A 25,166-nucleotide genomic window follows, 5' to 3' on the forward strand; every position below is an offset into this window, starting at 1 on the left:
AGAAATAAATTTGATGCAGAACAAGATTAAAACTGTGTATGTCTAGTATCAAGCCAAATATTGCAAATCTCTGTTTAGATTTTTGAAAAATTCAAAATCAAAATTATTTATATATGGTTATTCTATTATGTTAAATATTTTCTAAGTTATAACTTGTCTAATTAAAAACATTACTTATATTCAACAAAATTTGTAAAATAAATTAATATGAAGCAGGTAATAGTAAACATATAAGGTCTTGCTGTGTTACTTCTTTTAATTCTTACGGGATATCCCAAAAATATTAAAAAATTATTTTCTAATTAGTTTTATAATTTTATATTTAGAGTTTTCATAATTTTAGGTAGAATAACATTTTATATTTTATAATTATATAATGCAAATTTTAATTGGTGCTTTTGGGGGGAGTGGTTATCATTTGTGGTAAGCACTTAATGAATAAATATAAAAAAGAATGTTTTGTTTATTATATTAAGTTACCCTGGGGAATTTGTTCTTGCTGTTGAAAGGAGTTTGTGGAACAAAAAGTACTGAGAACTTCTATAAGCTATGAGTCCTAAAAATTAGAATTTTTTCAAGCAACCAAGACCAATGAATCATTAATACTTAGATGGTATTCTACAAAACTTGAAAGGAGCTGTTGCTGAAACAAAATGAAACAAAACAAGGTAGCCACCATTTCTTCCTTGAGCAACCTCAGGAAACTCAAGCTTCCTCCTATGAACCATAAGACTTAGAAAATACTGGAGAAAAGAGCCAATTTGCTGTCAGGGAGAACAAGTCTTTGTTTTGCCCTTTTGATATGTAGAATGTGGAAAGTTCATAGACCACAAAAAGGATGCTGGGAAAATAAGAAAAGTCATCAGAATCTAGAGACCCTGGCAACATTCTCCCAGGCTGTTGGTCAGTTGTTCGGTCAACAGCCTTTATTGAGCACCAGCTGCGTAAAGGACTGTGTCCTAAATCCTGGTATAGTCTTGGGACAGGGGGGGGGCAAGAGAAGACACAGAGGGACAAAGTGGGGACAAAATAAGTGAGAAATGATGCAGAATCAGGAATGTCCATTTCCTCCTATCCATATCCCTAAAACCCTGCCTGGGTGGGGAAACTAAGAACTTTGAGCCTCCAGTGATATGTTTGTTCTTCTTATATCAAAATGCCTTTCAGTTTCCTGGAGCAAATTATTAACACATTCCACAGAAGATGTGAGGGTGGAGACCTGCCCTTGGAGAAAAATAATAAATATAAAAAAGGGGCTGGCCAAAGAATGAACTTAAAAAAAGTCTAACGAAAAGCCCCATCACTTAAAATGATAGTGACTGGCCTGGTGCCAGGGTCCTTATGCCCAGGAAAGTATGGTTGGCTGGTTGTTTGTCTGGAGGCTGAAGTTTTCATGCTCTGGAATTTTCCATTTGAAAGCCCGGTGGTGTGGGAGGTAGGGGACCTTTGCAGGTTCAATAAGTCAAGGCAAATGGAACCCTGCTGGCTGAGTGAGCAGCGGGCCCTCTGATTGTAGGCAGTAAATCCTCTCCTTTCCAGATGAGGGAGAGGAGAACCCAGTCTTCAATACTCATAAGAGCAGAAACTAAACCAAAATATATAGCATAATGTCTCTGCTAATGGATGATTCCCCAGGGCAAATGTCTTAAGGCGATTGTTTCTGGAAAGCAAGCAAACCATATTTCTAGAGTGAATTGATTTGATTTAAAGGAAAACATTTTATACTTATCCGGCCCTAATGGGATGAATCTAGCTGGTCTGTCGTATTTAGTGGAGCTCTTACTACAAGAGAAAACAAAGAATTATTTATAGCTGTGGAGAACGAGGTCTCAATTTTCTAACTGTTTTTGTTTGCTGTGTATTGTGTTTCTAAGGAACAGTGAATACATGTTGTCACACATGTCATTTCAAGTTATTGTTACAGCCAGGAGTGCATGAACCAATTATTTCCTGTTTATTATTTATGATTCTTTTCAAATTTCTCTTTTTGAGTATGAGGAAGGTGTGGATAGAGTACCAAGACTGAGAATCCAAGTAGTACACCTTGGCCAAGGAGAAGTTTCCTGGATCTTTGTATAGTGGCAGAAAACCCCAATAGCAACTCTGTTTTCATGATTTGACTCCAACAGGATTTCCAGTTTTCTCTTCTGCACCATCTGGAGCCAATAGCTTGCCTCTACAATTGTAACTGGCCCTTCAAAAGATGGAGAGGATAAGTTATGGTAGACAAGAGAGATTGAGCCAGGAACCAAATAATGGTCAGAAGGTAAATTAAATGGTTAGAAAGTATTGAATATTGAAAAATAGAACAATTTTGAAAGATTTACCAATGTTGGTCACCTCAGAGATCAATCATGGTTCCAGAGGGCCATTGCTGAAGAATGTTGCCTACCTTCTGACACAGAAGTTATGGACTAAAATGCAGAATGAGACACACAATTTTAGAGATTACCAATATGGAAATTTGTCTTGCTTGATTATACTTATTTGTCATAAGGGTGTTCTTTTTTATTCTTTTTTTTTCCTTTGGTGGGGAGTGGGCTTTATAAATGCATGATCATTGAAAAAAATTTATTAACAACTTAGACATAAAGAGTGATGCCATAATCAAATTAGAGAAGAATGGAATAGTTTACCTGTCAGATATATGGAAAAGAGAAGAATTTAAGACCAAACAAGAAATACAGAGTATTATAAAATGTAAAATGTATAATTTTGATTATATTAAATTCAAAAGGTTTTGCAAAAATCCAAACCAATGTAACCAAAATTAAAAGGAAAGCAGAAAACTGAGGAAAAAAATTTTTACAGCAAGTATCTCTGATAGACTTCATCTCTCAAATATATAGAGAACTTAGTCAAATTTATAAAAAGTCATTCCCCAATTGACAAATGACCAAAGGATATAAACAGGTAATTTTCAGAAGAAGAACTCAAAGTTATCTATAGTCTTATTAAAAAAATACTCTAAATAACTATTGATTAGAGAAATGAAAATTAAAACAACTCTGAGGTACCACCTACACCTATCAAACTGTCTAATATGATAGAAAAGGAAAATGATAAATATTGGAGGGGATGTGGGAAAACTTGGACACTAATGTGTGGTTGGTGGAGTCGTAAACTGATGCAACCATTCTGGAGAACAATTTGGAGCTATGTCCAAAGGGTTATCAAATTGTGCACACCCTTTGATCTAGCAATATCACTATTGGGTCTGTATCCCAAAGAGATAAAAAAGGGGGGGGAGGACCTATTTGTACAAAAATATTTATAGTAGCTCTTTTGTGTTGGCCAGGAATTGGAAATTGAGGAGACATCCATCAATTGGGAAATGGCTAAACAAGTGGTGGTATATGATTGTAATGGGATATTATTGTGCTATAAGAAATGACAAGCAGGATGATTTCAGAAAAACCTGAAAAGTTTACATGAACTGATGCAGAGTAAAGTGAGCAGAACCAGTGGAACACTGTACACAGTAACAGAAATATTGTGTGATAAACAACAGTGAAAGACTTAGCTATTCTCAGTAATGCAATGATCCAAGGCAATTTCAAGGGACTCGATAAAAAATGCTATCTGCCTCCAGAGGAAGAACTGCTGGCATCTGAATACAGAATGAAGCATACTATTTTTCCACTTTTTTCCTTCTTTCATTTTTTTTTCACATTTTCTTCCATAAAATGGATAATATGGAAATATGTTTTACACACTTGCACATCTCAGGGAAGGGTGAGGGGAGGCAAGGAAGGATAGAATTTGAAACTCAAAACATTTATAAAAAACCCTGAATATTAACCTTTTTTAAACATGTGATTGAGGGAAAAAGTAAAAAAGAAATACTAAAATGTAATGATACAAGCCCTTTGTGTTAGAACACCAAAAGAACCTATTTATTTTTCCCCATCAAAGAATAACCCTTACCTTCCTGAGAAGCTTCCCTTGGGAGTATCTATAAAGAAGAGCACATTATTCGCTGATTCACTCAATTGGCCACAACTTTATTTCAGATCCTCATCACCCTTCACATACTGTTGGAATAGCTTTCTAATTCGTCTCTCTACCTTTAGTTTCTCTCCACTTCAATTCATGCTCTAGCCACCGGTGATTTTCCTAAAGTGCATATCTGACTATATCACTCCCCTACACATTAAAATCCAGTGGTTCTCTATTATCTCTAGGCTCAAATATAAATTCCTGTTTGATACTTGAAGCTCTTCACAACCTTCACAACCCTTTTCAGCCTCTTTTTACATTATGCCCTTCACAGCTGGTGGCACAGTGGTTAGAGTGCTGGGCCTGGAATCAAGAAGACCTGAGTTCAATTCTGGCTTCTGACATACTCCGCAGCTGTACGATCCCAGGCAAGTCATTTAACTTTTGTTTGCCTCAGTTTCCTCAAATGTAAAATGAAGATAGTACCTACCTTTCAGGATTATCGTAAAGAGCAAATATTATTTTGTAAACGGCTTAGCACAGTGCCTGGCACCTAGTAATGTTTAATAAATGCTTGTTTCCTGTTTCTTTCTTCCCTCCCTTCTTTCCTTCCATTTACTACACTGTATTGCCAAACTGACCTTCTTTCTGCTATGCTCCATCTCCCAACTTTGTGCCTTGGCAAAGGCTGCTCCTCTTGCCTATAATGCACACTCTCTTTACCTCTGTTTCTTGATTTTTAGGAATCAGCTCCAGTGCCACCTGCTGCATGAGGCCTTTCTGGATTCCCTTAGCTGCTACTGTCTTTCCCCCGAGATTAGCGTTATCTGTTTTGCATGTGTTTTTATATACCAACATGGTTGCATGTTGTCTCCCTTGTTAGAATGTAAGCTCCTTAAGACAAATAGGTTTCATTTTTGTCTTTGAATTCCCAGTGCCTAGAGCAAAGGACAGAGTCAGTGCCTACTAAATGCTTGTAAATTGATTGAGGGCAAGTAATGTATTTCAAAGTAATAATACTTGACAGTAAACTCTAATCAAATTGAGTTTCACTGACTACATGAGATGGGAAATAAAAATTTGCTTTGTAGAAAGGAAGGATAGAAGGAAGGAAGGAAATGGAAGAAGGAAGGAAAGGGAAGGAAGAAAGGAATGAAGGAAAAAGGAGGGAAAGAGGGAAGGAGGAAAAGAAGAAAAAAGAAGGCAGGGAAGGAAGATGGAAGGAAAGAAAAAACAAATATATTTTCACTGGATATATATACTTAGATGGAGACCATCAGTAATACACTGGAGGGCATTAAAAGGACACATGAAATTATTTATTGTGACTTCTCAGCCTCATATTGAAAATCAATCATTTATTTTTAACTTGTCCATATAATAGTAGAGTAATTCACTTTAAATGATTTTTTTTAGATTCTTGGTAGAATTATAAAATTTACATTGGAAAGTTTGCCCTCAAATTCTAGGCTCACAACAATTTCAAAACCACCCTATCACTTGCAGTCAAACTTTATGGTACAGAGTGACTCAGCTATTTCAAGCACACTTCTAATCACAGTTCCATCAATAAGTACTATAAGGCACAAGAGAAAATGGTATTTCCTGACAAGCAATATTTTTGTCACCATCAGGAGGAAATACTACATAAAAAGAATACTTTTCAAAGACCAGAAATTGGATCCATATGTTACATTAGTTCATGTAATAGTCATGCATTTGAGGACTTATGGGCTTTCCCTCATGAACTACATCTTCCAGAAAACTTTAGGCCAAAACATTATGAGACTTGAAGGTGACTTCCTAACAGCTTGGGCAAGGAATACAGATATCATTGGATGGATTGATTTTAAAAGTGAAGGTGAGGTGACTGGGATGCAGACTCTTGATGGCTTCAACAAGAAATGTAGTTCTCTCTGTTTTGGTCAGTAACTGTGGACAGAAAAGCTTTCCACTTCACTAGTAGCAATAGGCAGCAGGTGTGAGCAGCACGAAGGTGAGCCAGGCTTTGGCATACACCAATGGGTCAAAGGAGTTCCTGTCCGGCCAAGCTGATGAATGAACAATTCACAGGGTCTAGTGGGGTAGCAGGCAAGGTTTCTGTAGACATTTGAGCCAAAGGGAAGAATTACAGTCCCTATCTGGTGTAGACAGTTGTGAGAGACTCAACTTCCCCTCTCTGTCCTTGAATAGAGTCAGGAACTTTGAGTAAAACATCTGAACTTTTGTCTCTTTAACCTTGCAATGGGAGCTGATGGACTTAAGGTTTCATCTGGGTGGGGAGTGAAATAATTGCCACTTCAGAAATATACATATCATTTAGTTGCATTTTGTTGCCAATTTGTCCAACTAAATTAAACTGCTTACTAACATGATATTCTTTTGTATAGAGACTTTTAATTGACAAGGCACACTGAGATGGGAAGGAATGGAAATGGTGTGTGTGTGTGTGTGTGTGTGTGTGTGTGTGTGTGTGTGTGTGTGTAGACTGCTCCAGAGGTTAATAAGTTATACCCCTGCAAAAAGGATTCAGAAGGGGTAACAGCATTATGAGCATGGTATTGGATTGATTGGCAGTCATCTCTATCCATGGTCCTGATAGCTCACATAGGCCCATCTAGTATCCGGCTACCACAGCACCTTCATTACATACAGAAGCAAATACCATTCATTTCCTGGATTAAAAATTGTCCCTGATATTTCTAATGACTAGGTGGCAATGAAAATAGGAGTCCAAAGCTAAAGATGGTTACTAGTACTAGTACTAATGACAATGTGTATACCAATCCCATTGAAACATGTTACACATGGGAGAAGATGAATTATACTAGATTTCATTTTTTCCTGAAGGATTTTATTCACTTTACAATCAGATAGGCATTTAGTTAATACACTTTTTAATATGGTGTCTCATTACATAGCATGGCTGTTGACCGTGAATACATCTTTGGTATGAGGTTTGATTTTATCAAAGTACCTTGGTAGAATGTTGACCATAAAGAAGAATACTATCTTGTCCAAAACATGGAAGTTTTTCAGAACAAATACAAGTCCTTTCTTTGCAAGTCCCCAGAAGTATTGGTTTAGAATATGACATAGTCTCTCTCAATGGGTTAGAGTTTTGTTGAAAATTTCTCTTTTTAAAAAATTATTATTTTTGTTTCCTTCTCCCCACCCCCAAAGGATGATTTTCTGGATGGAGGAGGAAGAGCACCTTCATAAATGGTAATATAAAATGAAATACATAAATAAAATTAAACAAAGAAATGCTTTGGACAAAAATTGAGAAAAGAATAGTTCTTCAAAGAGTTAGCTCTACCACTGAGTTACAGTGGTGAGATTGCCCAGAATTGAACATTAAAATTTTATTACCCTAAGTAAGGGAAAGGAACTATTTCTTTTAATGTTAGCCTCAAAATTAGCCATATAAAAATTGCATCATGGACTATAACTGAGTGATGGTTATCATAGGTCCAAATCTTTCCCTCACCAAAAATTCTATAATACATGATAACTGGAAATCCAGTAGAAGTTTGAAGACTTCTAATGATTAAGGCTTGCTACTGCATAAGATAACTCATTCCACTTTTGGTTAGCTACTTGTAATAAAATTATCCCTCATATGGAGTCTAAATCTGTCCTTCTGCAATTTCTGACCACTAGTCACGATTTTACCCTCTTGTAGAACAAATCTAATCTCTCCTCCATATCAATGCCCTTCAAATACTTGAAGACATCTACCCTGTCCTCAGTAAAAAATGTAATTTTCTTATAGACAATCACAAAGAAAGCATCCCTTAAAATACAATTGCTCCATAGAAGCAAATAATGAGAATTTGGTGTTTTAGGTGTTATAACACGAGGGATGTTTCTTGAAATTGTTTTGTTGACATTCTTCTATATCTGTTTCAGCCTCTGTTTTACATGAAGTCTCCCTTCAACATGTATCGGCTAATACTTGTTTGATCCAGTCAGATACTAGCAATTGGGCATCCCTCCTTTCAAATCATTCTCTCAATCTTTCTGGGAATGCTTATGGTACAGAGAATTCATTACTCAATGGGAATTTTTCAGATGCCAGCTACGTGGCAGGCACTTTGCTAGGAACAAGAAATACAGATTCAAAGAATAAAGTGATCCCTGAAAAGATTTTAGATCCACTCTGAGGAGTCGTTGTTCTTCAGTGATTTCAGTTGTGTCCAACTCTTCATGACCTCATTTGGCGTTTTCTTGACAAAAATATTGGAGTGGTTTGCCATTTCCTTCTCCAGCTCATTTTACAGATGAAGAAATTCTTAATTAAGAAAACTGAGGCAAACAGGGTTGAGTGACTTGTCCAGGGTCACACAGATAGTAAGTGTCTGAGGCTAGATTTGAACTCAAGAAGATGTCTTCCTGACTCCAGGCCCAGCATTCTATTCATGGTGCCATCTAGCAACAACAACCATAGTTAGTTGAGAAGAGATTCAATGCATAGTTTGAAACACTTGAATATAACAATCCACTTGAGGAAAGGGAAAAAGAACAATCTGCAAAATGTTCTGAATTGGTTTATTCAACTTGACATAGATAGGCTCTGCTCTGACCTGAAGCTCCCCTTCCCCCATCCCTCAGCAAGCCTGGGAAAGTTGTTAGTTGAAGATGGGAAAATTCTGAGTTGAGATGACTTAGAAACACCAGAAAAGGAAACAATGGATAGAGTGGGATCTCATCCACAAGCAACGTCTGTATTGTTTCTGCATTCATGCTGCAGCTGTTCTACTAGAATAGTGATGCCAATGCTGGGTGTGGGTGTATTCTTTCTTGTCACTGACTGTGATAATGGCTCTGTTTTTAAACACTTTGGACTTCGTCATCTCCTTGTGCATTATCTTTCTTAAATATGCTATTTTGGATGACCTTCAGCTACAACCAGACCCTCCCCTTCTGAACAGTTGCCTCATAGCTTATGTTGAAATTTAAAATTTCAGCTGTAGGGGTAGAGAAAGAAGCTTTAGAAAACTTATTTTCTCCCCTTTTAACTCCCTTCAGTCCATCCATCACACTCATCTTTTCTTGCTTTCTGAGCAAGACTGATTTGGACCAACAGATCTCCAACTAAAAGCAACCCCAAGATCTGTTCATTTCCAGATATTAAGTGCCTTGTTTATAGGAGAACAATACCATATATTCCAGCTTCTTGAAATGAAATCTTGAAATCATTTTATTTCAGTATTGTACTTTTCAACAAACTGATTACTCAGGCATGCGGAGGTAGATTCAATTGTTCACAAATAAAATACATTTTTTCAAGTTAAGCTATATTTGTACCTCATACCTAAATTCTCAAGATAATCTTAAGTCAGAGTAATAAATTCAGTAAATGTTAAGTGCCTACTAATATTTTTAATTTATTTTTATTTTTAGCTTGCAACACTTAGTTCCACAAGTTTTTGAGTTCCAAATTTTCTTCCCCTCCTTCTCCTCTCCCCCTGCCAAGACTGCATGAATCTGATATAGGTTCTACGATACTTTCACATTAAATTTATTTTAACAATAGTCAAGTTGTAAAGAAGAATTATAACTAATGGATGAGCCATGAGAAAGAAGAAACAAAACCAAAAAAGGGAAAAAAAGAGAGAGCAAATAGTTTGCCATCAATCTGCTTTTAGACTCTGTAATTCCTTCTCTGCATGTGGATAGCTTTTTCCATCATGAGTCCTTTGGAGCTGTCTTAGAATCTTGCATTGATAAGAAGAGCCAGGTCTATCAAAGTTAGTCATCACAGATACAGTGTGTCTGTAATCATGTATAATGTTCTCCTGGCTTTGCTCCTCTCACTCAGCATAAGATCATATAAGTCTTTCCAGGTTATTATGAAGTCCATCTGCTCCTCATTTCTTATAGCACAGTAGTATTCCATTGCATTCATTTACCACAACTTGTTTAACCATTTCCCAATTGATGAGCATCCCCTTGATTTCCAATTCTTGGCCGCCACAAAAAGAGCTGTTATAAATATTTTTGAACATATGGATCCTTTTTCCTACTTGTATGATCTCTTTGGGATACAGCCCTAGAAGTGGTATTGCTGGGTCAAAGGGTATGTACATTTTTATAGCCCTTTGGGCATAGTTCCAAATTGCTCTCCAGAATGGTTGGATCAATTCACAACTCTACCAATAATGCATTAGTGTCCAAATTTTCTCACATCTTCTCCAGCATTTATCATTTTCCTGTGTTGTTATGTTAGCAAGTCTGAAAGGAGAGATGTGGTACCTAAGAGTTGTTTTGATTTAGATTTCTCTAATCAATAGTTATTTAGAGCATTTTTTCATAGGATGATAGATATCTTTAATTTAGTCCTCTGAAAACTGCCTGTTCATATCCTTTGACCATTTCTCAATTGGGGAATGACTTGTATTCTTATAAATTTGACTCAGTTCCCTGCATATTTTAGAGATGAGGCCTTTATCAGAGACACTAGTTGTAAAAATTCTATCCCAGTTTTCGGCTTCCCTCCTAATCTTGGTTGCATTGGCTTTGTTTGTACAAAAACTTTTCAATTTAATGTAATCAAAATTATCCATTTTGCATTTTGTAATGCTCTCTATCTCTTGTTTGGTCATAAATTCTTTATTTTGGTATACAGTGTAAGATATTGGTCTATGCCCAGTTTCTGCCATACTGTTTTCCAGTTTTCCCAGTAGTTTTTGTGGAATAGTGAATTCTTATCCCAGAAGCTGGAGTCTTTGGGTTTATCACAGAGCAGATTACTATAATCATTGGCTGTTGCATCTTGTGTACCTAACCTATTCCACTGATCCACCGCTCTGTTTCTTAGCCAGTACCAAGTAGTTTTGATGACTGCTGCTTTATAAGACAGTTTAAGTGCCTACTAATATGCAAGATGTGGTACTGGGTGCTAGGGATACAAAGAAAAAAAAATAAACCAAGGAGTCTTTGCCCTCAGGGAGTTTACATTCTATTGGAAAGATACCACCATGAACACAGATGAATAAATTCAAGATAAATTGGAGAAGAGAAAAAGCACTAACTATTGTTAAATAAGGGGGTCAGGGAAGGCTTCTTAGAAGAGGTAGCACAGGAGCTGAATCTTGAAAAAAAGAAAGAATTCATGGGATCATGACTCCAGAGCTAGGCTATCTAGTTTAATCCCCTCATCTCCCAAACGAGGAAAGCCTAGTGAGGATACATGACTTGTCCACAGATAATAAGTAGCAGAGGCAAGATTTGAATCTAAAGCCATCACCTTTTTCCTTCCTGTGTCCTAATCCAATCTCCCTGTTGTTAGATCTTTTTTAGGAACCTAGAATAATTTTGATGCAGGCAAGGGATTTGTACCTGTGGAATTGAAGATGGAGTAAATTATACATGGTAGAGCCAGATTAGCTATTTAACTATGAATTCACAAATGAGTAGAGCTAGATGAACATCTCAACAAAAAGGTTATTTGCTCTGGGGGCCAAGTCTCCTTTTTTGTGCTAACAAATTTCACTTTGATGGAACAAGAGAAACTCTCCTTTTTTTGTTTTAAATTAATTTGAACACCATCCATGTATAATATCTTCTTATTTTCATGTCCCTTTATATTTTAAATTTTAATTTATTGTAGTGTGCCCCTTCTGACTACTTCTGATTACTTTCTAAATAGTTCCAAGGCATCCCTTTGATAATATGTTCTAGAAATTTGCCAGGAATACAGGTTTGCTGCCTATCTTCTCTGTTTCTGTTTCTGTCTCTTTCTCTGTCTTTGTTTCTGTGTCTCTCTGTCTTTGTCTCTCTGTGTCTCTCTCTGTGTCTCTGTGTCTACCTCTGTCTCTGTGTCTATCTCTGTCTCTTTTGTTTGTTTCCTCAAGTGATTTTGCAACTTACATTGCTCTTTTTATTAGGAGAAATAGCTTTTCCTGACATTTTGAACGTATCATGTGCTTCAGAGATGTTTTAATCAGATTTCAGTCTACTGCTGTAAGTTGGATAAGCCAAGTATATAGCATGACAAAGAATCATATACAATCTTTTTCTTTAATAATAGCTTTTTCTTTAATAATAGCTTATTTGTTATGTAATTTTTTTAATAAGTGAACGGTAATGGGAAAAAAAGACTGGATTTGGGGTTATTATACCTAGCTCCAACATTTACTAAATGTGTGACCTGACTTTGGGTAAGCATTTAACTTCTCTAGGTCTCAGTTTCTTCATCTGAAAAATGAGAGAGGTTGTACAAGATAGATGACCTCTAGGGTCCCTTCCATCTTAAATCTATGATCCTAACCCTCTTCCCTCTTTTAAAAAAAGAGGACATTTGTCTTTTTTCCAATATTTTGGCTCCTTTCCTCTCCCCAAGGTATTTTATGAACAGCATCTCAATAATTATACTTGCCTTTCGTGATTCCAATACTTGTTTGGGTTTGCAGTGACTTGTACTTGTTGAAGACAACTAACTTCTGTCTTACCATCTCATCACTTACCTTGGATCTTTAAATAGATGAAGTCTGGTGTTCCAGGTGAGGATGGTAACTGCTGTTCTAAATCCTGACAGAGGACAAGAACAAGAACCTTGGCTTGAGTGATAGTGCAAGGATACAAACAAATATACCACCTATGAAATATTCAGGTAGTGAACTTAAGTCAGCATGAGAATGTGTTGCTAAGAGAAAGTATTACTGAACATCCATTGCTGGAGGTCTTAAGAAAAATACTCCTATAAGAAGATGGAGGTGCACTTCAACATGATACCATAAAAGTTATTTTAGCCTTATGAGATTACAAATGTATGTGCAGGTATATAGAAATCCTTTAACTGTGGCCAGTGTGGAAATCTCTGCCCTATACTGACAACAAAATATAGCTTTTGGTTGACCAGACGAAAGCCAACAGTTTCCAAATATGACAATTTTGGGGGGGAGGGGGGAATTTTCAGAGACTCAATTGCTCTCTTGACCCTTCTTGAGTTAAGAGACCCCTGGGTTTGGAGGCAGATTCCCTGGGTTCAACTCTTGGCTCTAACACTAATTACTTGTATAATCTTGAGGAAATCACCTCACTTGTCTGGCCACCACTTTCCTCATTTGTGAAATTGGGAGGTTGGATTAGAAAGGCTTGAAGTTAAGCCTCTTCCAGGTGTAGATCTCTGATTTTATGATCCAATAAGTAGAAAGAAGAGCCCAATTAGGAGTTCATGCAACAACTACTTCAGTCTGATGGACCAACAGAGCTCACTCTCAACAACTCTTTGAGATTTCACTGGTGTCCTCTCACATAACATTGTTTCTATTTTCCCTCACCCAAGTTTTCTTTTAGAATTCTATGGCTTCCTCCTGAATTCTTCAAAGGGTGCAGTGTGATGTGTCCTGCCATGTGTTTTATGTATATTAAGCATAATATAAATGCTTATTAGCAAGATCAAGGAACATCAGCTGTAACAACAATGCTACTTGCCACTACTGTGGCTGTGTAAGACCAATAACACTGGCACACAGGAGGGCTGCTAGCACAGATTCTTTGGTCTGCTTCTCTAAGGAAAGCAACTTTAAGGGGTTTACAATCTCACTTTAATTAAGCATACATATATCATTCACTTGATTCAAGGGGAAAAGTCAACACCCTGAACTTTAGAGAAAATACAAACAGAAATTACAAGCAGATAAAAATAACACAAAACAACAGATAGGTTTCTGTCTGACCGTGGCAATACATACAATTATGAGAGAGATAAACACCAACATCTAGGTTTTCAAAGCTGGGGGGCTCCTTAATGGCTACCCAGAGTCTCATCTGGTCAAATCACATGATACTCTTCCAGTGAGTAAGCCCCAAACAAAATGTTAACCTTAGAGTATATATACACTTCTTCAGGGTCAGAGTGCTTCACACCTCTTGAGGGCTTCACACCTCTTGTGACCTTATTAGCAAAAGGGCCTTCCGACAAAACAAAGGCAAGATTCAATCAAAGGTGCTCGATTGTCTTGATACTGAGAAGCACTCCAAAAGGAAAAAAAAAAACAGTAAAAAAGTCCCACTTCACTTGCCCTTACATCAGCCCAGCAATTTGGTTTACATCAGCCTTAGGAGATATTGTGGCATTTCATACTCATGGACACTGGTTATGCTGTGTGCTTTAAATAGGAAGAGGATTCTTGCAAATAGAACTTTTCCAGACATATGCTTTGCTTATTCTGAACTTCCAAAAAATGCAATAGCCTCTGGAGCTGTGACTTTTCAAGTAGAATTCCAAATAATAATATTCGCTAGTAGGGAAAAGGCAGAGTAAAGAATACATTGAGTTAAACTTATAAAGCATTTTGCCCAATGTTTTGTCTCGGATAACCAATGAATCAATCAATACACATTTATTTATAAAGTGCCTACTATGTTTCAAGTCCTTATTGGAGAACATCACTTTCTTTCCATATTGTTACCTCAGAAGATTAAGGAAATGTCTCCAAATAACCCTGTTGTATTGAATGAAAAGTCCAGGAGAAATAATTTCTGGCTAATTATAACCAGTTTATTAATTATGGCAAGCAAATAATCAATAAAATGAGGTCAGTAGCCTTCCTGGAAGCCAAAGATGCCCTCCTGGAGAATAATGCTTAAATACCCCTGGAAGAGTGGGTGTTCCCAGCAGGCAGAAATCAACTCTGACTGGTTAACAAATAATGAAAAAAATGAATAGTATTATGAGAGGTGGGCTTATTCTAATGAGGGGCTGGAGAGGTGACTGTTCATGTCACTTTTGGACAAAGAAACTTACCTCCACATCCAGATCATTCTATCTCCAGCAATCTATATAAAAGGATCTATCCTCCACCCAGACTACTTTGTCGAACAATGGACTTGAATTTACCTAGATTAGATCCTCTTTACCCTTTAATAAGAAATAAGCTTTCCCAGTTGGTTGGGGTCGCATCCAAGACTGAGGAGAATGTTAACCCAGTTTCATAAGCAGCCCTATCCTTCAGAGGCTGCTTTGGCTTAATCTCTACATGAGGAAATAGGAAAGGAAAACAACCTGAATTCCCCCTGATATTAATTGGTTATTAGTGATCATTTCTCTCGCTATATCAATTATTCATGAAGGGAGAACATTAAGATTACCTAGGGGCAAAAAGAACACAGTGTAATCCCCACACAGCAAGGGCCCTTAACCTGGAGTTCATGAATAGATTTCAGGGAATCTGTGAATTTGGATGGGAAAAATACATATGTATATATGTGTGTGTATATATATATATATATATATATATATATATATATATATATATATATATACATATATGTCTTTATTTTCACTAAACTCAAATTGAAATTTAGCATTTCCTTTCATTACAAATGCAGGCAACAAGCCACAGTAGTATTAAGCTTCATTGCTAAAGGGGTCTGTAATGCAAAAAAAAACAGATTAAGGGCTTCTGTTAGTATCAGAACAGAGCTGTAGGAATTCTGGACTCAGATTGAGGTCTAGGAAAGTGATATAAGGAGGTAAAGGGGGGAAAAACACAAACAAAGATATAGAATCTAAGAGGAAGGGGTGCCTGTCAGCTACAAAATGGCTGAACAAATTGTAGTATGGGAATGGAATGGAATATTATTGTACCATAAGAAATGATGAAAAAGAAAATTTCAGAGGATTTTGGGTATTATGAACTGATGCAGAGTGTATCTCTCACTTTTGTCTCATTCTTTCCTTTCCCCTTCCCTTCCCTTTCCTTTCCCCTTTCCTTTCCTTTCCCTTTTCCCTCTTTCCTCCTTTCTTCTTTTCCTTCATTGTTCCCCCCATGTGCCTCAGGTAGAAGGAAGGTGAGGTCAGTTGGTGACCAACACATAGTAAAGTGTATCAAGTCAAATGACCCTTTAGTTCTAGATACTCAGGGAGGTTTGAGTTGATTTTAAACTCTTTAAGAGGGTTTGAATTATTCTATAATAGGTCCAATGGTATGGTTCAGTCTAGAGACTCTGGACTCCCCAGATCCTATCAAAGAACATGTATGTGAGGAGATGTGACCAAGGGTTAGTCTGAAACTGAGTCTAGCCTGATGATAACAAAAGTAAACTTCATGGACTAGCTGAGGAGTGGACTTAACCCAAACCCAAAGAGTTGAGTGAGAATTGATCTGGATTCAAGAATACACGGAGTTAAAAATTCTCTCCATATGCAGAGTTATTTATTCCAAGGGAGGGCTTTCACTTATGGGTGTGAAATGTGTATTAGCTGGTAGTGATAGAGATGTAAAAATAAAAAAGAAAGAAAAGAGCATCAATAAAACATCAAAAATACATGAAAGAAAACCAAATGTTCAGAAGAAGACACAGAGTAATTTTATTATTATCCTGTTAAATTTCATATAACCCAGGCTTTCGGGGCATGCCCAGTTTTTGTAACATGGTTTCTATTGCATCCCCTACCACATGGGTTGGGGTACCTTCTTTTGATAAGCACCTATGTCTTTAAAACTGGCAAGATTGAGCCTATTGCATAGTGCACAGAAATCTCCAGAAGCAAAAAAAAAAAAAAATGGGAAAAGCTCAGCTATAAGCAAGCCTCATGGATCTTGGAGATGGCAAAATGAAACAGAACAAAGATGTTTTTTGTCTTATTGCACTGTCCAAGCCCCAACCAAGTCAAGTCAACAAGCATTTATAAAACTCTTACTCTTACACTGTGCTAAGATCATACTACAAAAATGCTTATCTCATTATTTGAAAACAACTTATGGAAAAAGAAAGTATTCAGAACAACTCAATCACATATTGAAAACTTCAAATAAAATGGAGTCAGTTGACAAACTTATTCTTATCTTATTAACTCAATAAAACATACTCATAGGATCCTATATGCAACTAATGTCTAAAATTTTTTGTGTTTAAATTGTTAAATAATGCTTCTATCAATTTATTAGTGTATTTGTAAGGGGAATTTTTAAAAGAATTGTATAGGGAAGAGATTCCTTTTTCAAATAATATTTTCCCCCAATTACATGTAAAATCAGTTTTTAACATTCATTTTAAAAAATTTTGAGTTCCAATTTTTTTTCCTTCCCTCCCTTCCCTCCCCCACCCCAGAAGAGATCCTGAACTTTTGTTATGCACCCCTTTGGAAGTCTGGTGACCCCTCCTCAGAATAATGCTTTCAAACCTATAAAATAAAATGAATAGGATTCCAAAAGAAACCAATTACATTGAAGTATAATTGTCAAAATATAAAAAAGCCAGGTTCATTGTTTCCATGTTAAGAACCCGTACATAAGTAATATGGAATTGTAAATCCCTAGGTTCATTTTGTATTCATAAATCCATGATTCTACCATGTTTGTTTCTTTTTCCCAATTAATAAAAGAAGTATACAATAAAGGAAAGTGGTCAAAGATCAGTTGTGGTAAAAGGAGATGGTGGCTGGTTGATAGGCAAGCATCCAAGATTTAACTCAAATAATTTTTTTCTGAGGGAGGCCTTTCCCGTCCTCCCAGCCCCTCCACTGCACCACCCACTGCTAGTGCCATCTCTCTCCAATTACCTTCTATCTATTCTCTCCACTGGACCCAAATGTCTCTGGAGGAGAGAGTGAGGCTGGTGACTTTGCACAGCTCTTCCTCACTTAAATCCAATTCACTTGACTGTCATGGCATCACCTTCCTGATGTCATGGTCCTCTTTGAGAATGAAGGACAAACAACAACAACCCTATATTTATATCTTCTGTCTACATTTTTGTTTACATGTTGTCTGTCCCATTAGAATGTAAACTTCTTGAAAACAAGGAACATATTTTAGGGGAGATAGGGGCTGGGTATTTCCAACACTTAGCACAATGCCTGGCACATAGTAATTTCCTAATAAATTTTTATGCACTGGCTGACTAAAAAAAAAAAAACAGGGCACCTTAGTTGCTGGGCCAGCAAGAGGCAGCTTTGGGGAATAGCCCTGAGGACAATATCAATCTTTTCCCCAATCTGAGGCTGCTAGTAGGTAAAATCAGGAAGAGCCAGAGCCTTTGGCTGATTTTGCTTTTAGCTGGTCCAATATAGTTCAGTTGCAGTGATGATAAACCTTGAGGATGGGAGAACAAGAGAGTTTGTGGTGGTGCAGTATAACTTTGGGATTATTTTGTTCCTTCTGGCTTTCTCTGTACGCCTCTGTATTCTACTGTGTTGGATGTAAGTGTCCCTAAGGGTGGAGGAGAAATGATCTTGGATTGCAGGCCATTCTATGAACTCCTTAAAGTCTTGGACTGAGAGAACAAAAGAGGGTTTGAGCAAGGATGACTCTGTCAATGTCAATGACTATAAGGTAAATGGGGAATAAGATCTTCCCCACCCATCAATAGGCCTCATATGGAGCCCACTAAGGGAAGCTTGCTTGTTTATGGGAAAGCTTACACACCTTTTGTTAATTTCTAATTAGGCACTGAGACTAAAGAGTATATATTGTGAGAGGTGAGTTTTTGCTTTGGGGCTCGCTTATGAGAAAGATATTGTGATTCCCTGGTCGAGATCCTGAGTGGCCGTATGTTCAGAGCTCCCCGACTCCTCAGAGGTAAAGGCTCTCTTGATCCAGTGGTGGATGTAAAGCTTTTATTCAGGCAGTAGAGCCCTGGTCTTTATTGCTGGTCTTTATTTCTCTTCTAAGTATTTCCTGTGTTTGTATTTTATGTGATTAAAAAAGAAAGATTGGTCCTCTTCCAGCCTCCAGCCTAGGAGCATTTGGTCCCTGGGCTGCTCCACCCCTGGAGAAGATGGTGCTGCAAGCGGGCCAGAAGCGTGTGAGCCGTGGCCTCGTCCTTGTGGGTGGTGGTCGGGGCTGAGACCCCTGGGTCCCTGGTCTCCCTCACAGCCACCCCAGTGCGCCTCCGGGCCCACCCTAGCCCATGCTCCTCTCCCTTCCTAGTGGCCGCGGCCTCCTGGGACCTCTGCACCAGCGCCCTGCAACTCGCCGTTCGAAAGTTCACAGACAAGCATGAATGGATATCAGCTGAAAATGGTATTGGAACAGTGGTAATCAGCAATTTTGCACAGGAAGCATTGGGAGATATAGTTTACTGTAGTCTTCCAGAAGTTGGAACAAAATTGAACAAACAAGATGAGTTTGGAGCTTTGGAAAGTGTGACAGCTGCCAGTGAACTCTATTCTCCACTAACAGGAGAAGTAACTGAAATTAATGTAGCTCTTGCAGAAGACCCAGGACTTGTCAACAAATCTTGTTATGAAGATGATTGGCTGATCAAGATGACTCTGAGCAACCCATCAGAACTTGATGAGCTGATGAGTGAGGATGCATATGAGAGATACCTAAAATCTATTGAGGATTGAACACTGGATCCCCAAATAAATTAGCATAAGAATACAGCCCAGTATAGTTTTGTCCTAAACTAGTGGTATATGGAGGGTTAGCAATTTTAACACTTCTGAAACAACACCATGGCATGGAATAAAATCTTAACTACTCAGAAATGACTGGATAAAAATGCTTTTTGCTATTTGCACCTTTTGCACAACTTCTTCCTTGTAATTTCAAGTTAGTGTCTCTCTAGTTCTGAATTCATTGCATCATGTGTGGTAAAAATGGATTTTAAGACCATGTACTTCAGAGCTAGAATTTTATCTGTAAAAAGCCTTAAATCAGTAATGTAATGGCCAACTTCATCCATTACTAATATTATTCAAAATACATTTGGCTTTCTGTCCATGGGAATAATTTACTGAGATTGGTTAACTGAATGGTGTCAGACGCAGTATAATACCAACTTAATTTTTTAACAAACTGCTTGGCTGAAGCTATTTTATACAGATGAGGCTTCAACCTTGCAGCAGAATAGGTAATGAAATTTAATAAACTTTTTAAACACTCTGAAAAAAAAGAAAGATTGTTGATCCCCGAAACAGCTGTCTTTCCTTAGTAGAGCAGATAAAAGAACTTGCACTAGCAGCCATCCTGGGTATGACAGTGTGGTGGCCGTTACAATGACCGGTCTTTGACAATACCCTTGATGTTCTCCCTTCTTGCTCAGATGTGCCTCTGTTAGAGGCTGCACAATTCTGGCAGTCAAAGGTTGTGAAATGCTCCCTTATAATCATGAAATGAAGATGGAAACTGAATTGTCCGCTTATTGCCTCAGCAAGTTTTAACATTTTCCTTTCCATTTTCCCCCTTTGCTTTTTGCTTCAGTCTAATATTTCCATTCTTTCCTATTGACTGACAAGTTAAATGTGCACTTTCAGTTGGGAGCTGGGTTCACTGCTCTCTGTGATTCCCAGGTGTCCTGAGGTACTGTGCGTCTTCTTTAAACGACTTTGATGTGAAATACTTGCATACTTATTGCACACTCCAGTGTACATTTTTGTGTCTTTATCACATCAAAATTCAACCATTCAACCCTCATTGAGCATTTTAACAACTACTGGGTAATGATTACTACTTAATGGACTACGTGTTCCATGTATGTACAGGGACTGTATCTTAACTAAGTGATTTCTCTCGCACAGCACCGAGCCCTCTGGCCTGCACACAGCGAATCGAATGGGGTTGGTTTTTCTTGTTGCGGTGCTGTCCACTCCTCCACTTGATCACAAACAGAGGTTGAGTAATGCAGTGGCTTGGAGTGAGATGAGAAAGGTTTGAATATTGGCTCAGGCACACACTACTTGTCTGTCCTTGGTAAAGTTTCTTAAATTCTCTACACAGGCTTTCTCCTCTGTAAAGTGCATGTTTGGACTATATAATCTCTAAGATCCTTCCTAGACGTAGACCCTAAGAAACATATAAAGCAATAGAGAATGAAAACAAAACAAAAGCTTCTTATGTTCTCTATAATTTATACAAAAGTGCCATCATCACATATAAAAAAGTTGTCCATGTCATTCAACCCCTTGTCTCTAACAAGGCTGACTGAGCTTCCTGTGCTTTTGACTTTCTCATTCCCAGCGTCTGGCTCTCGTATTTTGACTGTCTTAATAATAACTGCAGCTTACAGAGCGCTTTAAGGTTTGCAAAGCGCTTTACAAATATTACCTTCATTTGATCTTCACAGCGACCCTGAGAGGCAGGCTCTATATTATTCCCATTTTGACTAAGAGTTAGAGAGATTAAGTGATTTGTCCAGGGTCACATAGCTAATAAGCATCTGAGGCTGGATTTGAACTCAAGTCTTCCTGATTCCAGGTCCAGTGCTCTCTTTACTGTACCACCTAGCTGTCTTGTCCTGTTTAAGCCAATTCTTTCAGTATCTCGCTCCTTTCAATCTGGCTTGAGTTTTGTTTTTATTCCTGCCTGTTTTCTCACTTGCCGCATTCCTGCACCTAGCTCTGTCCCTGCCCCCCTGCCCTGGCACTATATTTTATTCTCTTGCAATAGATTTCAGTCAGATCCAAGCCTTAACACATAGCCAGCCATTGCCCTTTCATCTCCTCTAAGGCAGGGAATTGGTGGTCTGCCCCCACCCCAATTTGGTAAAGTGCAAGTGATCACATTAAGGAATAAGTAATCAATAAGAACTTGTCTGCTACACTCCATTCTACCCCCAGCTGGGGCTTTAGTGTAACAGGTTCCAGAAGTCTTAATTGAAAGGAATGAATCTCAAATGGCAGAATTTCAGGCATCACTTAGCTAGGTTGCAGGTGATTTTTGTGAGGGGAATCATCTCATTGTCCTGAAAATCACACCATATGAATCACCTCCTACTCTCTCTAATGTATAAGCCTGGCTATGGGGTGAGGGCTTTTTGTCCAAGCCAAAGAAAATTCCTAGGATCCTTGCTGGCAGCCACAGTACAGGTCTTTTCTGTGACTGTCCCTGTACTTTTGTCTCCAGTAGCTTCTTGTCAAGATGGGCACCCATGACAATGCCCATGTGGCTGACAAATGAACTCTTTCTATGAAAAGAGCAAGCAGGATTTCCGAGATTGCCCCCACGCTAGTGTTCTGCCTGCACTCTGTCAATCTGCCTGATGCAGCCTCTCTATAGGGACGATTACTGTTTTAAGTAGAAAACAATTCCAGCAGAAAACACAAGGAGGTTGCTGGTTTTTTTTCTTTTTGTTTTGTTTTTTCCTTCCAGTCTGCTGTTCTGGAATCATGCTGCCCTGGTGGGACTGAGGGGAGGGGCACTGAATGACGCCCTGGTCTGTTAGCCTTCTGGTCCTTACCAGGGCACTTCCAAAGCCCTCTGCTACTTCCCTCATATCCCCTAACCAGCTGACAGTTCTAATTACTGTACTTGTAGACAAGACCTTAATTAACCTAATCAGCCTGCCACGAGGCTGACAGGTAGGCTTCACTGCCACAGTGAGTTCAGGACGAGTAATCAGCCATGAATGGGGGCTCTTTTTCAGCTGCTCCAGCAATGCCACGGGAGGTCTCTGTTTCATTCCCTGCCAGGAGAGCTGGGTGACCTTCAGCCTGCAATGCTGAGTAATTAGAGAACTGTCAGCAGTCTCCTTAGGAGGCTGGTCTCGAATTTTCTCTCCCTTCCATTTTTTTTTCTTTTTCTTTTTTAAGTACAAAGGGACCAGCAGACTCTAGAATTAGGTAGTCCGGGAAAAGGGCAGGCTGCAGCACTCTGACCCAGCACTTGAGGAGAAGATTTGGGGACTAGGGAAAGAAGTTCCAGGTAAACCCTTCCTCTTTTCAGACCTGTGTTTGTAGTGCGGAGCCTACAGGCCGCTTCAAACTATTCACAAGTCCCACAACGAGGGTGAGGAAAAAAGAGAAATCTGAAAGCTATGCCCAGACTTGTCAACTGTCTACATGTATACATTAAAAAATGCTTCCCTAGGTCCTAATACCAAGAGACCTAGAAACTTAGGGGCACAGCAGCAGGCAGATCTTTCTCACAGAATCAGAGTAGAGTGTTGATTGTTCATTCAATCAACCAATCAATTCATAAGGATTTATTAAGAAATGACTATATATCAAACATGCTGGGGGTGAAAAGAAAAAAAAAACAGTTCCTGTCCTCAAGAAGCCTACATTTTAATGAAGAAATGAAGAGTTGCCTATAGGAGAAAATATTTCATGGGGAAAAGGAAGATCAGTTAATAAGCAGACCAGGGGAAAAAATGAAGTAGATTTCAGTTGTAAAAGATGGGTCAAATGTTCTTAATCCTAAACATTAAAACTATGAAATTCAATCAAACTGAGATTCTTGTTGTATCAAGTATGGCTTGCTTGAAATAAGTAGGCTATTATTCATTTGGGCTTGGAAATTGTTTTGTTGTGTAGAGATGACCCTTGGGTGCCTCTCCCCCTTCCACTCCATGGGGAATGTATAAGAGGTTATAACCTAAAAATTCACAGAATAAGAAGAATAATCTATACTATTTTAGGGATTACCTACATCTAGTCAAGCAACTCAACAAGCATTTATTAAGTACCTACTCTGTGTAAATGAACAACTATGAAAAGAAGCAGGTGATCTGATAGTCTGGGGCCCTCAGGGATCATCTCATAAAACATTCCTAGGAAGGGACTTGCACACAGGGTCGACTCAGAAAGTTTAGGATGCTTTGGGATAATGTAGCAAACCCTTATTGGCTCTTTGATCTCCATGATGGGAGGGATGCTGAGCATGCATTCTGGCCACTTTCAATGACACTGAAACTCTGGTCTCTTGCTAATATCTCCCTTGGATTCCCAGCAATGGAAAGGTGAAAGTATCTCCCTCCCCTCTCCCAAGACCCCCCCCCCATCCCAACTCAATCCAGTATCCATATCCATAAACCAGTGAGTACATAGACTTGTCTAGATGAATCTGAAACTAGATCTTGTCACAGTTTCTGCTTTGATTGTTTCCCTGATCACAGGTGACTGAATAGTAATGGTGGGATGGATGGTACCATCCTTGGTTGCCACATTGAGAGTTTAAAGTTCAGGAATTCTTGTACTGGGTATTGGCTTCCTGGCAAGAGGTTCTCCCTTCTACTTTATCCTTCTCAGAGAAGATGTCCACTACAAGGAGCATAAACTGTGTATGCCAGGCTGGCCAGAAGATAATAGATTATATGACTTACTCAAATAGCTCAGATTCAATCAAGGTGAATGTGATATATGTTCAGCAGTCTCATTAGATCTCTTAGGAGTCTTTCCTATCTCTCAGGAGAACAAGTAATAGGAAATGGGCTTCTGAGTCCTTTGAGTATCCCATGTGTTTTCTGTATCTACTTAGGCCCTTCTGTGAGTCCTGTATTATGGTTACTCTTTCATGTTTTAAGTATTTACCAATCCTCCCTTATGAGTCTTTTGTGTTAAGCATTTCTTTGTGGTAGAGGAAATAAATAGCCATCTTATATTTCATACTAATTTTATAGATTAAGCCCCTTTCTAGAAGAGACCCTGTCAATCCACTTTGGGGAGACTATAGAAATGAGCCAAACTTAAGATTTACTCAAGATGTTTTCCCCAGGAAGCTAGGTTAGATAGTGGGTAGAATGCCAGGTTTGTAGTCAAGAAGACTCATCTTCTTGAGTTCAAATCTGGCCCTACATACTTTACTAGCTGTGTGACCCTGGGCAAGTCACTTAACCTAGTTTGTCTCAGTTTCCTCATCTGTAAAATGAGCTGGAGAAGGAAATGGTAGACTACTTCAGTACCTTTGCCAAGAAAACCCCAAATGGGGTCACAAAGAGTCAGACATGACTGAAATGACCGAACAACAAGTGAGTGTATCTTTCCTCATATGCTGACCTGTGTAAAGGTAAAGTGTGCCTGCATTTTCCCCTGGTAATCTTGTGTTCTGTGGCTACTCATGGTGCACAGTACAGAGAGGTTTACAGGAATCTGTGATGATAAGACCTTTCTGATGTCCTGGAGGTATCTCTGACATGCTGACTGTATGAGCTCAACTTTTGTCCTAGGCTGTGAGAGAATCACTGTAATTGATTCCCATATTCAGGATGATTAAAACCAAAGATAAGCCCTGGTGTTCTTCCTATCTCCCTGTAATAGGGTTAGGTACCTGATCCCCAAGGGATTATACTTTATTTGTCCAGGGCTTGACAAAATACCCCAATGATTTGCCAGTATGACCGTCCAGGGACAACAAATAAACTAGGAAATTATAAAAGTATGTTGTCGACTTGGAATTACCAGTGGAATGATATGCCTTCCCTATCCTTCTACTCCAATTGCTAAGAATACATACTCTCCTAATGAGGGATGGGATCCTGGGAATTGCTCTAGATTCTTCTCAGGAGGGAAGTAAAAGTTCAGAATAAATTCATTTATTCACTCTAGAGGC

General features: G+C 38.4%; 1 pseudogene; it reads left to right on the plus strand.

The window, feature by feature from the left end:
* LOC118839339 overlaps positions 1-19,314 on the plus strand; it is a 158,581-nt pseudogene extending 139,267 nt beyond the window's left edge.
* The last annotated feature ends 5,852 nt before the right edge of the window (positions 19,315-25,166 follow it).

This window comes from Trichosurus vulpecula, chromosome 1 (assembly GCF_011100635.1).
Source record: "Trichosurus vulpecula isolate mTriVul1 chromosome 1, mTriVul1.pri, whole genome shotgun sequence".
NCBI lineage: Eukaryota > Metazoa > Chordata > Mammalia > Diprotodontia > Phalangeridae > Trichosurus > Trichosurus vulpecula.